We start from the raw sequence: 16,418 nt of genomic DNA on the forward strand, positions 1-16,418 counted from the left end.
TGGTGTAAAGACTGAACTGTGGGGGAAAAAATAACTATTAGAATACCATGCAGAATAGGATAGTAGAACCTTGAAGTAGGAAAGTATTTCTTCACTCTAACAACAGAAACAGAAATCCTTAAAATGTAAACTTTCTGTAGAATAAAAGACATCAGAAATGAAATCAAGATATACCACAAACTGGGAGGAGAGATTTACAGCATATGTAACAGGCAAAATATTAATATCTTCCACATAAAGGAACTCTTCCAAATCAATTTAGATCGGACAAATTGAAAAATGAACGAAGATGCAAAAGACAATTCACAGATGAAACCCAAGGTAACAATAAATATGAAAAAATGTTCCACCTAACTTAATCAGAAAAATGCAAATATCAGCAAGGTACACTTTAACCCCATCATACTGGCAAGATCCTTAAGCCACACAGTGCCAAGCTTTGGCAGAGAAAAGGAGAAATAAGAACACTCAGGCATCGCCACTGAGAATATAAATTGGCATAGCTAGGGGTGCCTGGGTGGCTCAGATGGTTGAGCGTCTGACTTCGGCTCAGGTCATGATCTCACAGCTCGTGAGTTCAAGCCCCGGGTCAGGCTCTGTGCTGACAGCTCGGAGCCTGGAGCCTGCTTCAGATTCTATGCCTCCCTCTCTCTCTGCCCCTCCCCTGCTCATGTTGTGTGTGTGTGTGTGTGTGTGTGTGTGTGTGTGTCTCAATAATAAATAAACGTTAAAATAAAATTAAAATAAATAAACAGGCATAACTATTTTGAAGAGCAATCTGGCAATAACCAGTAAAATTGTTTGTGTGCATAGCCTATGACCCGGCCATTCCATTTCTCAGCATATACCCTAGAGAAATTCTCCCTCATGTGCAAAAGGAGACGTCTTCAAAGATACTCCGTGAGGCCTTGCTGGTTACATATAGCAAAAACAAAACAGAACAAAAAGGAAAAATAAATCAAATATCCATGAGGTCAAGAGAAGATAAAATGATGTGTGACATATTACACAGTAATTAAAAGAGATAACCTAGAACTAAGTGTAACGATACAGATCTGTCAACCATAATATCGACGGAAAAAGCAAGTAGCTGAAGGATATTTACAGTAGGATATAATCTTGACAAATTAAAAAAAATACAGTATGACGCTCTAGATTTTTACTGATAGATGCCCAGGCAGTTAAGGTAACTAACAAACATGGATTTGAAACCTACATCCCACATTCATGAGAGTGTTAACTTCTGTAGAGAAAGGAAAGACCTCGCAGCATGAAGAAGATTGAGGTGGCTAAGTTTATCTGTAACAATTTCTTTTTAAGATGAATGGATTTCTTTTTAAAACATTTTTTTTTAATTTTTTTTTTCAACGTTTATTTATTTTTTGGGGGACAGAGAGAGACAGAGCATGAACGGGGGAGGGGCAGAGAGAGAGAGGGAGACACAGAATCGGAAACAGGCTCCAGGCTCTGAGCCATCAGCCCAGAGCCTGACGCGGGGCTCGAACTCACGGAGCGCGAGATCATGACCTGGCTGAAGTTGGATGCTCAACCAACTGCGCCACCCAGGCGCCCCTTAAAACATTTTTTTAACGTTTATTTATTTTTGAGAGACTGAGAGAGACAGAGCATGAGCAGGGGAGGGGCAGAGAGAGAGGGAGACTCAGAGTCCGAAGCAGGCTCCAGGCTCTGAGCTGTCAGCACAGAGCCCAACGCGGGGCTCGAACTCACGAACCGTGAGATCATGACCTGAGCCGACGTCGGACGCTCAACCGACTGAGCCACCCAGGCTCCCCTAAAATGAATGAGTTTCTCAATCAACTGTGAAAAATACTTTATTTATGTGGTAGCACATGAGCAGTACAGAATCACCTGTAGTTTTTCACATTTTTAAAAAAGCTATCAAAGAGGAAAAAAAACAAAACAAAACAAAACCAAATCAAACCTGAAATAGCCTCTAAGGAGAACTGCAGAAAAGAGAAGGAAGAAAGACGTGGATTGAGGATAGAATCTAAGTAACAGAAGTGGATGAGGTTTCAGGTACAAATACCCCTAAAATCTTGATCAGGCTCTTGATCGTTTCCATGTGTCGTTGGCTATCTGTCGACACATCTAGACTACGGTTTCCCAAGAGTCTGGTGTGTGAGGCTCCTACATCTATCACCCACAGCACCTACCACAATGCCTGACATAAAAAGTGATCCCTAGAAGCATATTTACTGAATCAAATGAATGTTCTTCCCATTAGACTTTGCAAAAGGGGAAAAGAGAATTTTCCCCGTCACCTGGCGTGTCAGTTGCGCTGTTTGAACAAGAGAAAGATAAATCAGGAGGGTGGCCTGGAACCGTGGGAAGTTGCCCAAAGTGCTTTGAGGAGTCCCCACTTGCAGGCGTGACAGCTGCTCACACAATGGATCTTGCAGACAAATAGAGAAAATTAGCAAATGGATAATGGGTCAAATCGTTTCCGGTGAAAAGGAGGCAATGAAGATATCCTCATCTAACTGCCCCTGTAGATCAGTAACAGAATCTTATCTATGAATCGCCAATGGCTGAGTGGGGGATGCCAATCAGCATTAATTTGGTACTATGAATGTCCTGGCAGAAGGGACAGGAGGCTATCCTGCTAAATCATATTTAAATTAGCCAAGGTGGGCAGCTGCCTCACAATAATGCTGGTAGAGAACAATGCAAGACAGATGATTTACCAATTAAATGAAGCAGGCTTCCCAAACACTGATGGTTGAGGACTAGGGTGCCATGTGTTTCTGCCAGACACAGATCTGTTTCCATAACCAAATTAGGCTTCAAGTTTAGAACTCATATGTCTATCCCCCCCCCCCCACTCTGTCTCCCGCCCCCTACATAAGTACAAAGAGGATTGCATGTTAATGAACAAAACTCAGACTTTCTCCATTTCTCCCCTTGTCAAAATCTCTTTCACCTTCACAGCCAACAGTAAATCACACGTTCTGCTTGAACAGGCACTCAGACAAAAGCCCCAGCAAATGGCTATCATAGGAAAGAGGCCTTTGTCGGAGTACAGGCATTGTGCTTTAAAAAGGGAAAGGGGGCCCATGTGGAAATAGAAAAGCTTGTTTTGGCCATTCTTTTAAAAATACAACGTGTCTGGGGCAAACTAGAATTCAAAAACGGATTCGAGCACAAGTTCCAAGGGACTGCCAGGCCACCTAGAGGACCAGAGCATTGTACGATGACCACAGCCGACACTGGGGTAGAAACGTTTGCAGTGTGCTCTTTACTGTTGCATGTGCGGCCTTCAGGAAAGTGTTTAGTATTTTCATTGCAGTTCTTTTTTTTCCAGACGGAAAATCAGAGAAGTTAAGTAAGACTTATGAATTTCAAAAAGTAATGTTCTTTCTACTCTAGCACATATCTCTAAAATGTCTTTCTAATCTAAAATTCTGTGAGTATAGATCTAAAAAGCAGGAGGCCATGGAAGGCTATTTGGGACCATTCTGGGCAGGAAGAAAGAAAGAAAGAAAGAAAGAAAGAAAGAAAGAAAGAAAGAAAAGGAAGGGAAGGACAGAGGAAAGAAAGAAAGAAAGAAAGAAAGAAAGAAAGAAAGAGAAAGAAAGACAGAAACAGAAAGAAAGGAAGAAAGAAAAGAAAGGCACAGAGAGAGAAGGAAAGACCAGAAGAAAAAAACCAGAAGAAAAAAAAAAAACAGAAACAAAAAATAGAAGAGAAAACAGAATAAAAGCTGTGTTCAAAATTAAAAGAAGGGATATTTGTTCACCTTGGTTTTTGCTCAAAAAGTGAGCTCTGCTCCAACTTATCTTTTTCCGTGGCCGGGTAGAGGCATATAATGAAATTATAATAAATGTACTGGATGGTGCAACTTTGATGAAGCAGGCAAGGTAAAGATCTTAGACTAGCAAATGTTTTGGAAGATGAATAGCAAACGTGAAACTGTGGGCCAAGGTAGGTTTTAGAATCCTTGGAAAACGACGCTAAAAGAAGCCTATGAAGCCACTTACTGCAAATACCTGATCTTACAAATGAACAGACAAGTGAGGAGAAATGACCCATTCGTACAAACGGAGAACCAGCACGAGGCCTCAAGTCCTTGGGTTTCTCGTCCATTCCGGCACCGAAGGCAGCCCTCATAACTTGAGTTTCAGAGGGGAAGCAAAAGAACTTGTGTCTCAGAACTACCAGATCCTGAGCACCGAGCTACAGACACTTGTCAGGGGACTCCAGAGCAGCCTGTGGAAGATTCTATGGAAGATTCTATGGTAGCCAGAAGACTCACTGATACAAAGTAAACATTACTTATTGTGGTTTCGAAAAAGGAAATTCTGTCTATTGATCTACCAGAGCTGTTTGAAGAGCTTGGTAAATATTATAAACAGAGCAAGCCAACTGATGTATTTTTACAAAAATTCCTGATGTCTTCTGTCGGTTTTCTAACGGATTTTTTAGAGCACCTGATGCATGGAATGGACAAGGAAAAAGGCTTTATTAATATTTTTTTTAAGGTACTGGTAAAAGGAAACAAAAGATGAAGTACATGAGATGTTTTTTTTTTCTTTTCTGTACATTGCAGCAGAACCCGAAAAACCTCTAGGATATTGATACTGGAATGTATCTTATATTATTTTTCAAGGAATTATTTTGAAAACGGTACACAGTGAAGTTTGCGGGTAGAACTAAACCATTCCGTGTAGCAATATGCCAAGCCAATGTGCGTAAATTACAGGCTGCGAGACAAGGCAGATATCTAGCCCACAAGCTTCGGTATAAGCTTGTGTAGAGAATGCATTTAGAGAAAATGTAAATACAGATGATATTTGTATGATTACGGGTTCAATAGCAGGTACAGTTGGGAATAGGAATGTTGGAACCTGTGTATCCATTCCCTTAACTAGCTGTTTCAGGTGCTGCTCTTCTGCCAAACGACCAGCAATTACCTGGACATGACCAGGAAGGAGGCTGGGAATGCACAGACGATATTATTATTTTGTGTACAAAACCAGGATGTGGCTGGCTACAAGCTGGAACACCGCATCGTAACCTTGATGCATGCAGCAAGAGAGGAGTGTGACAGAACTGAAGGGAATCAGAGACCAAATGTGAAAATAATCACCAGCAAAAAGAAAGGAATTCGCATTCGAATAAACTGAAATAATACCTTCGGATATAAACATGAGAAGATGGGAATGTCACAGGCAAGCACATAATGTGAAAGGGACAAATAATGAAAGACAAGAGCAAGTCTCTTCTCCCATGTTAAGACTGGAACTTGAATAAGAGTATGTTAAGGGAAGAAAGGTATTATTTCTGTCTCCGATACCAACTAAGTATTTGACCTTGAGTACTTGCGCTACTCTCTCTCGACTTCATTCTCTTCATCTCTCAAATAAAGGGATCGGGATAGATTAAAGGCATGTCTCATGCAACAAGTGTTCACTGAGCAACTACAATGAATACTTTGAGACCTAGAAAGCTGTATGACACTTGACCTGTATCACTGCAAAGCTTACAGTCTAATCACAGGAGGAGGATATGTTCTAATTGTATTTTTTTTTTTTAAATACAGATTGAGATGTGTTCAGCTTTGCCATAGTAGAGTAACACACTGAAATAAAACCCTGGAGCGGGAGGTTTGCCTAAGGAAGGAGTTCCCAAACTCAGGGGCCATGAAGGGAAAAGGACACGGCTTCGTTTCTGTTCGTAATACCAAATTCAGTGACTTCTACTTAGAAGTGATTCAGTAATAAATGCTGATTGTAAAAGTAGCATTTAAGAAAATTAGAGGGACACCTGAGTGGCTCAGTCGGTTAAGTATAGGACTCTTGATTTTAGCTCAGATACTGATCTCACGGTGAGTGAGTTCGAGCCACATGTGGGGCTCCACGTTGGGCATGAAGCCTGCTAAAGATTCTCCTTCTCCTTCTCCCTCTGCCCCTCCCCCCTGCATTCCCGTGTGCACTCTCTCCCTCTCTCTCTCTCAAAAAAAAAGTGAATGAATAAAATTTGAAAAATCAATAGGATTAATAAAATTGTTTTTCCGTCAAAGATGGACATGGAGGGATTATTTATGTTTCAGGGACTTACATAGGGAAATGTGTAGAAGCAAGAAAGTATATGTATAGAACAATGAATGGTGTGGTTAGGCTCTCATAAAAGGGATTGCATGTTGGGGCGCCTGGGTGGCGCAGTCGGTTAAGCGTCCGACTTCAGCCAGGTCACGATCTCGCGGTCCGGGAGTTCGAGCCCCGCATCGGGCTCTGGGCTGATGGCTCAGAGCCTGGAGCCTGTTTCCGATTCTGTGTCTCCCTCTCTCTCTGCCCCTCCCCCGTTCATGCTCTGTCTCTCTCTGTCCCAAAAATAAATAAACGTTGAAAAAATAAAAATAAAAATAAAAAGGATTGCATGAGAGTTAGGAGCCAAAAAAGGATGCTTGAATTCCATGGTATGAATTTATATCTGGGGCCATTTAATAGTTACAATCAGAAAACTAAGGCTGATTAATAATGAGATTTCAAAAGTTGTTCTGAGGGAACAAGAAGGAAGCAGTTGTCAACTGCAACAAATATTATAGTGAATTTCAGTTAGATGAGGACAACGGAGATGGTTTTGGTCTGGCAGTGAGGACGTTGGAGACTTTCAGAAGGATCACCTGGAAAACTTGTCAACAGGATTCTTGAATCCTCAGGGTCTGATTTAGACGGGAGGGGGCCTTTGGATCTGCTCTTATGACAAGCACCACTGATGATTTTGATGCAGTAGGAATATGGGCCATATTTTTACGAAACACTAGGTGAGTAGGGTTTTCATTCATAAGACAAAAAACATTAAATTATCTAATTCAGGGACCATTTCAATGACCAAATCAAATCAATAGCCTCGTTGATCTGATCAACTGTGCAGAAACTAGCTATTGCTATAGCAAAGAGGGGGAGGAACATTAAAAAAAAAGAAAGAAAGAAAGAAAGAAAGAAAGAAAGAAAGAAAGAAAGAAAAGAAAAGAAAAGAGAAAAGAAAAGAAAAGATTGATCCATTGTTCATATCCAAGATGAATGTAGACGGGATTTTGTTTCAAATGATTTGGATGAACACTAAAAGTTATTTAAGCTCCAAGGAAATGTATATTTTTATTTTTTGATAACTCAATTCCATTACTGTTCTAATCAAATGGATATAAGACAGAGAGCAGATATTATATCTCAGTTTCTCCTGCCATAGCTTTGTTCTTACTGTTCCCTCATTCGGCGCAGTTGGAGAGAGATTGATTAATTTCTTGTTCCGTTGTTGCCACACTCCCCTGCACTTTCTGATTGCTGTTGGGACTGAAACAAAGAAAATGACACAAGGACGAATGTTGTTGTGGCATTTCCAATCCATCGGAACTGGGAAGTATTTGAAATCTTGCCAGATAGCTGGTGCTCAGGAGACAGTGTCTCCCTCCCTCATTTTACTGCAAAAGCCCCCTCAACTTCTTTGTAAAAGTTATATGGAGATGTCATGCTCTCGAAGTTTGGTCTTTAAGAATGAGTCCGCGAGAAGGGGTTTTTCAGGCGGTCAGGTTGTCTTGGAACATCCCATTAGGCAGAATCCCATGAGACAGACTTACACACTCAGAAGGTGGAAGACCTCGGTTCTAGTTTCTGCTCTGCTCTGATTTAATAAGTAATCTAGGAAAGAGTTCTAACACTTGTGGGATCATCAGAGATTCTGGGCTGGCAATGTCAGTGCTGGACAGAACCTGAGATGGTTTGGCCTGACCCCTTTGTGTCACAGCGATGAGAACTAAAGGGGCTGGTCAGAAAAATGACTTCCCCATTGTCACGTGACTGAGAGTGGCTCTTGCTGGGACTAAACCACAGGCGTCTTGGGTCCTTTGTCCTCTCCCATTTTCACCGCACCTCACAGCTTTGGGAGATGCACGAGGAAACACAACGATTCCTATTTCAGAAATGAGGCCATGAGGCCTCAAAGCAACGGACAACTTTCCCAACATCATATATCCCATACTACTACAAACGCCAGAGTAAATACTAATATCCTGCCAGGAGGGTATTCCCCATGTGTTAGGAACATGGCCATACACTTGAGGCACATTCGCTAATATGCCTAGTCTAGTGGTCTTTTTATTTACCACCCAGTACATACAAAAGAATCTTCTGTGGACGATATATTTAAAGTCTCAAAATTCTTAGGTGATAAAACCTGGACTACTACCAATATATTCTAACATTCGGCTTTGTGCTTTATTCCCAATAATACACAGCATACTCTCTGAAATACAAGCTTTGGTTTGTAGCACAGAATTCACCTCATGAGCCTACTCACTGTGTCTTCTTGCCTTCACCATTCCTAGGTAGAAAGTCTTTAGAAATGATCAATGGATATGTTTAAGAAATATATTTGTTTGTTTTCAAACAAAAATTTTTCAAAGAAAAATATTTTTGTTTGTTTTCATTCAAAGCACTTCTTTCCCACGCTAAAGCCTCTGGGTTGTGTTCTATTTCTTCTAGAAATAGGGTTTCCAAGAAAGGCTATCTCTTCATAATCTCTAAAATATCCTACTTAGGGCCACAACTCTGTGAATGAATCCATACGAAGAGCCATGAGTGGGCTTGCATGGGACTTGTAAATGTTTAGAAACCTCCTTCAGGAAACAGAGGGAGCTCACTGACAAGAGAAGGAAAAAGGGTGGGGGATGAACGGGTCCTGGGATTCAGAAGCCACCACAGTGAAGGGGCCTCCGCCTAATACTGTTCAAGTTTCCTCCGTGGCTTAAGCTTTGGTGTGTGAAGAGGCTTAAATAAAGGATTAAATGACAGGACACTTAGAGCTAGTCCTCAGGAGAATAAGCGGGGGAAACAGAATAATCTCCTACCAGAGTTAGTGATATTTGAGGGACATTTTTCAAAGCCTCCTGAGCTATCTACAACAGTGGTTCTCAAACCTCTTGTTCTCAGAACCCCTTTGTTAATTCCAAAGAAGAAAAATGAGTGAGAATAGAAAGGCATATTATTTTACATTTTTGCAAATCTCTTTAGTCTCTGGTTTAATAAAAGACAGCTGTATTTTTCAAACATCCCTCTGCAATCAATCTGTTATGTTTTTCTTGTGGAAGTATATGAAAAAAATGACCCCATTCAGACATGTCGTTGGAAAAGGAAGGGGTATTTTAATATCTTACACATATAATTGTAGATATTCATCTTCAATATCACACTGAAACTCAATGAGTAGATGCGTAAAGACTCGTTGCAGTGTGGAATCCGAAACCATATTGATGAAATTTTCATATTCCGCTACATCAAAATCCACTGGTCTCTCTTGCACTTTGAATGTATCTTTTATCCAGGCATGATTTTGTAACTTCCTTCCTTCCTTCCTTCTTTCCTTCCTTCCTTCCTTCCTTCCTTCTGTTTTTTCCTTCTTTCATTCTTTCTTTCTTTCTTTGATAGTGGTCATCCTAATAGGTGTGAGATGCTATCTCATTGTAGTTTTGATGTGTATGTCCTTGATGATTAGTGGTGTAGCATCTATTCACGTGTTTATTGGCTATTTGTTTAACTTGTTTGGAGAAATGTCTATTCAAGTCCTCTGCCCATTTTTGAACTGAGCTATTTGGTTTTTGTTGTTGGGCTTTAGGAGTTCTCTCTATGTTCTGGAGGTCAATCCCTTGTCAGATACACCATCTGCAAATATGGTCTTTCATTCTGTGGGTTGCCTTTTTACTCTGTCCATACTATCTTTGGTGCACAACTTTTGAAATTTTTCATGGAGTCCAAATTGTCTATTTTTTTCTTTTGCTGCCCGTGTTTTTGGTGTTACATCCAAGAAACCATTGCCAAATCCAATGTCATGAAGGTTTTGTCCAAGGTTTTCTTCTAAGAGATCTATACTTTAGAGATTTAGATCTCTGACTCATTTGAGTTAATTTTTATATAAGGTATAAGACAAGAATCAACTTTCATTCATTGGATATGAATAAATATTATGTGTGTGTGTGTGTGTATACATATATAATATTCCATTTTCCCAGTACTATTTGTTGAAAAATCCATCCCATACTTTGAGAACTTCTGATGTACACTATCTATTCTTAAAATGTCTCCTTGGCAAAGGCATTATAATCATCATGCCTTTTTATTTTAATTAGCTATCCCTAACATAGATAAATCATAAAGATGTTTACACTTCAGTATGAATTCGTTTATTAGAGATTAGTACCCTATCACTTGTAATAGTATGCCCTCTTGAGTTCTTGTTCTCACTCTGCCATTACCCAGCTATAAGAAAATTAGTGGTCATTTCCCCTCCGTGCCCCTCAGCTTTCTTTTGTGCAAAAAAAAAAAAGAGTGGTTATTTTCAAACTTTTTTAAAGCAGCAGAACACCTTAAAATGACTTGAGGCTTCCTTTTACTAACTTGATAAAAGTGCGGGTGCTGTGATTAACATAGGAGAGTAGCACCCAGCTCCCTCCCCACAGGCAGTCCATTCAGATATTTTTGTGACACTTAAAGGGTCCTAAAAATATAACTCAAAGGAGAGGCAATAGTCCAATTCCCTTCTGAACCCAGTATTTCGCGGGTCTGTGGTGCACAGTACATGACGCAGAAGCACTGAGAGATGTAGAATAAGGGCAGGAATATTTGCTGTATCAGGATTTTGGATGTACGCACAGCTAGATGGAATGTTTGGGTGGAAGGCAATGGAAAATTTTGAGAAATCCAAGAGGAAAAGGCAATGCGATCTGTTATAAGCATGGGGAGCAAGGAGAACAAACAGCGGGGCAGATGAGTAAAGGAAGAGAGGGAGCAGATTGTGCAAGAAACCTCTGCTTCATGGGCTTGCTTGGGGGCCATCTGACCTGGGAGACATATCCTTGACAAGCCGGTTGGAGGATGTTACGAGGTCATGCTGTTTTCAAATAGGGAGGAATCCTTTTTCCTTCCAAAGATAAGTTAGTGGCAGCCCCAAAAGTATCTAACACTAATTTGAACCCAAAATCCAACCTTAATCCTTTGCCGGGAAATTGGGTTAATCCCATTCCTAATCAGCATCTAATCAAGCCCTAATTCCCCTTTATCATTTAATTCTTGTCACCGGATAGCGTGTTCCATCCTTAGCTTCTGTTCTCAACTCCACTTCCCTGTGCCCTCAGCACATTGTCCATGTGCAAACACAAATCTCTCTCTTTCCCTTTCTAGTCATGTAATCTACAAAGGAGAAGAGTGTATATGGATTTAAAAAAAAAAAAAAGGAAAGAAAAGATGCTTTGCTCAGCTCTGAAGGCACTAACAAGAACTGGAGTAACATGTATGGAATAATTAAAGCTGCTATGATCTTTTACGTTTCAAAAGCCTCTTAAATTCATGTCATTTTTGGTCAATAGCTTTACAGTTCTAACAAGTAATTTTCACAAAGTGCTATTAAGGGCCGTAAACTTTATTTTCTTCTCTCTATTCCTCCTTTAAAAAACTTCTTTTGGGTTGCTTTGTGGTAAGCAGGGATGGAGACAATGTATCTTTAAATAATAAAGAAACCATTTTAATATTCTCATAAACATCATCCCCTCTGCTCTCCACTACAAACTCTAACAGCCCAGCAGCCAGAGAAGCAAGTAGGGCAAACAATACAAGAAGAGTCATTATTGTAACTAAATTAGACCGTTTGTTTTCTTTCCCTCAAATCAAATTGTGTAGGAGCTGCTTTATTGCAAAACAGACATTAAAATTCCAGCAAGACCTCAGAGAGAAAGTAATTTCTATTTTATCAGTGCTGTAAAGCTGTCTTTATGTTCTGAAGCAGGAAATATTGCAAGGATATTTATAGCTTCGGCTCCAAAGCCAGTTTGAATAGAAATGTTACCGCGGTCGCTGGAGCTGTCATACTGTTCGGTGGAGCAGGGAATTTTAGTGAATTTGTGAATTACTGTTTCGGTCTTGACAAGTCTGTGAGGCTGGTGTGTGTCTGGAGCCGTTTGGTGGTTTGGGAGATAATGATTAAAGACTTGGATTTGCTTTAAGAGGAGATTTAAATGATATGCTGCAGCTAATCAGTTTTGCTCTTCAAGTCCTCCCAGAACAAAGGCAAGGTTTCCCAACTTGGCCAGCTTTGGAGTTCGAGCTCGGTGGCCCGGCTCCCCCGGCCCCCCCCCCCCCCCCCCCCTCCTCCCTCTGCCACCCCTCCCCCTTTGCCCTTGACCTGCCCATCAAGGTATCGAGGCTCCTCCTCTGTCTGAACAGTTTACCCAGATTCGACAGTTATTTACCATCCTGCCTCTTCCCCCGGGGTCTGTTGAAATGATTCATCATGGTATCTTGCATTTATCTGAAACCTTCTTGCGAGATGTGCCAGGATTCGGTGAATATGATCCCCACCATCAAAGTGGAAAGAGCTGTGCTTGTTTTACACGGGGAAGGACTGAAGTCGAGACGTGGGGAGACATCTGACTAAGGTCACACGGTGCTTCAGGAGAACAGATGGGCTGAGCGTTCAGTTCTCTCATTTAGTTCAAGTATTCTCCACCGCCACTCGCGCATCACACCAGTGAAGACAGAAGTTTCGTGACTTGCCGTCTAAACAGACAACCATTTGAGCAGATTCATCTGAAAGCAGGGCAATGAATAGAGACTTTCGATAGCTCCAGGGCCACCCCAGGCTAGGAGGCAAGACAAAGCTATGCCGCGCCCCCAGTTTATCATTGCTCTGAAAGCCAAGGGCAGCGGGGCTGGAGAATGGTTCCTCATGACTTCCACCGGTTGGGAAGGAAAGTCTGGAAGTGTGCAGTGTTCTCTTTAATAAAGCGGGGCAAAAACTGATCAAAAGGGCTTTGCTTTCTGTTCTCGGTCACGGGTTTGATTTATGCCCCATTGTTCATCACCTGACCACTTGGGTCAATAGCAAAGTTTAATTCCCAATCAAGCAGTCCCTAGAGGGAGATTTTCTCTGGAACCACATCCCAGACAATCCCTTGGCTTTATGGGACAAAGACTCTCCCCTCTGCTCAGTGCCTGCTCTTTCTGGGTGAGATGAAGACACTTTTTTTTTCTTGCCTCCTTCAATTGAGAGAGAAACAGCAGACCAATGCAGAACCTGACTTGGGGACTGTCCCAGCGGTAGAGGTTCGGCCGTTATCGTCCAATTTTTCGATACACCTCTTGACTTGCCACTGAATCAGAGAACATTAGGGTTAAAAACGGATTCTTGAGACAACTTAATATAATCTGCCATTTAGACCGATTTGAGCACAAGTCTCGGGCCCTGTGATCTTGCCTCTATACCTGTGGTGCCCAAAACAGAAGACAGTAGTCACATGTGGCTAGGAAACACGTAGATGTGGGTAGTCCAAATTGACATATGCTGTAAATGTGTGGAATATATGCCAGATTTCAAAGACTGGGTAGGAAAAAAAAAGTAAAATAATTTTATTCTATTGATTTTTGTAGTTTTTATATTGATCACCTGCTGAAATGATAATATATATTGGGTAACATAAGACACATTAATGTCCCTTTCATTTACCCCTTTTTTGAGTGTGGCTACAAGAAAATTTTAAGGTGCATATGGGGATCACATTATCTTTTCATGGAATGACCCCGTGTTACATTTTTTTTTTTTTTTCATCTTTGAGTATGGGTTCGCAAGGAAAGCTATAAGAATGCTCAGACTCTCGAACCCTCCCACGAGGATTCAGCTTGGGAAGGTTGCCCTTTCCCTTTTTGTTCTCATATGCTTAAAAATCCAAGGAATAATGGCCTGTCCTGTAGCCTAGTGCTACACAGACTGGTCGCCGTCTGTTGAAGTTTAGAGTAGAGAATGGCTTGAAATTTATTCTCTTTGATCCCCCCCCCAAAGTCCCAGGGAGGAAATCCCAACTTAGAAAGGGGTTAGGCCACAGAATTATTACTGTTTTCACATGCAAGTCTAGATTTTCCTGATTTCTCCACTCCTAATTACTGAGGTAAGCTTTAGAAAGGATATATTCAAAATGATTTTATAGGCACTCAGTCCAAGAAGCAGAGACCTACCGTCATCTGAAGTCTGTATTTCCTTTCATTTCCCTTCAGATAGCACTCCTGTAAGGGTTAAGTTGCTGCTGACCGAGAGCCTGCATCTAATTTAGATTTTCTTTTTTCCTTTATAAAAAAAATCCCTTTTCCTTTCATACTCTTGATACGTTTGTTAACCGGAGTATTACTAGATAGAGATGCAATCCTTCACCTTTCAAAATTAGCTACGTTGGCCTTGTGTAAAGTTGGCCAGACATTGGCAAGGATGCTTGTAGTCTGAGCATATCTTTGGCTCCATGAAACTAGAAACACTTTGATTCCGATAGACTTTCCAGCGATGAATGGCTTGCTCCTATCATGGGCCCGTGGAGGTGATTCCCGGACTTCTCTGCACATTAGAATCGCGTGATGATCTTTCAAAAATTCCAAGGTCCAGACAGTACCCCAGCCCAACCGCATCACAGTCTCTGGTGGGTAGGGCACAAATTTCAGTAGTTTTTGAAGCTTCTCAGCTGATTCCGTGCGCAGACGAGTTTGGGAGGCACTGGCTCATCAGCTAGCTGGATGAGAACCCAAACACCAAACATCCCTCAGAGTAAAAACTATTTAACTGGATTAAGTTATCTCCGTAGAGGGTCACTGTTCCTCTCTTCTTAATAAACCAACAGCACTTTTTTTTTTTTTTTTTTTTTTAATAATGAGAAGAATCTGAATTGGGAAGAAAATAGAGCAGATCATGCATATGGATAAGAGCATAATATCTACCCACTGCTTACTAAGAGATGTTGGCTCTTGCAGTGAGGAAAGAGGCATAAATTGAGAAGAAATTTTAAGAGAAGATGAGATATGGAAAAAAGTCATTATTCTTATAAAAATGTTTCAAATTTTATTCCTTTGCGTTGGACTTCAAATCACACTGCTTACTCCCATGGCGCCTACAGGCATCGTGACTTGAGTGAAGTTTCTTAAGATTCTGCCGGCTCCACAAATCATTGTTCCTACGGAAGTGCTCTGGGACCGCAGATGGATCCCAGAGGCAGTAACACTGCTGGAGTCAGGACAGCTGAGGAGAACCATTTCCTATGCATTTCTTCCAGAAAGGACCTCTGTGCTCGGAGTTGTCAGTACTGATTGGACAACCAGCCCAGGAATGTAACACCAGGTCACGCACCAGAACTACTTGCCAAAGCCTATACCCTTGGTGGGTTCTTGATTCCAACTTATTGTAGCTGCCACGGACATTGATTGGATTCTGTAAAATGCAAAACCAAACCTGGATGACAATTAGCGATTACTTTAATACATACTTTTAAGTGGAAGTGTTAGACCTTCCGGCATATTCTAAGACAGCTCCTAGTGGTATATGCCAATGTTTTCTCAGGACACGGACGCCCCCGTTAGGTAGATACATATGGGAAGAGATGAGGCCAGAAGCTGTGGCCCTTATTTCCGATACAACACCGGGCTACCAAGTCTCTACTTTTCTGTCAATACCTGTTTTCCTGACACAGAGAACTTAGAGCATTTTATTCATTTATTTTTCAATATTTAACAAAAATTAACATGTATTTATTTTTGTTTTCCTGACACAGAGAACTTAGAGCATTTTTATTCATTTATTTTTCAATATTTAACAAAAATTAACATGTATTTATTTTTGAGAAAGAGAGAGAGAGGAGAGAGAGAAGAAGAGGTAGAGAGAGGGAGACAGCAGGCTTCGTGGAGAGTGCCCAGCCTGATACGGGTCTTGAACTCATGAACCGTGAGATCATGACTTGAACCAAAATCCAGTGTCAGATGCTTGAACCACCCAGGTGCCCTTAGAGCATCCATCAAGTGCCAGCCAAATATATATTATGATATATATACTATAAATGTCATATATATTTACACTTATATTTACATTATATATTTTATGAATGTATAATATATAAAATATACACTATATAATAACGTGTTTTCATATATAAGAATATATTTCTATGTAAGGATTTCTAACATATAATAAATATATATTATATGGTGTATAAAGATTATATATAATTATATATTTGGTTGGCACTTGCGTAGAAAACCTACACTCTATTCCTCCTTTACTTTCACACTATTAGGACATTCGCATCACTTGTGCCACCAGTCTGGTGGGGAATTTCCCCACACCAAAAAATTTTGCAACACTAGCTGGGTGTCCTACAATTTAACTTCCTTCAGACACTGTCTACCGGAAAATAAAAAATCAGATCCGACAGGTTAAGGGCTCCGTCCCACAAGACTCCCCGCAAGGTTTCAGATGCCAGTTGGGAGTTCTGCTTGTCACCTGTGCTTCTGGCCTATCAGCTGTAAATCAGAGGTTCCCATGACCCCCCTCTTCAGGTTCAAGTAATTTACTACAGTGGCTCACAGGATTTTAAAAAAACAGTT

The sequence above is a fragment of the Herpailurus yagouaroundi genome, unplaced genomic scaffold (genome assembly GCF_014898765.1).
Source record: "Herpailurus yagouaroundi ecotype Mexico unplaced genomic scaffold, PumYag 195, whole genome shotgun sequence".
NCBI classification, from domain to species: Eukaryota; Metazoa; Chordata; class Mammalia; order Carnivora; family Felidae; genus Herpailurus; species Herpailurus yagouaroundi.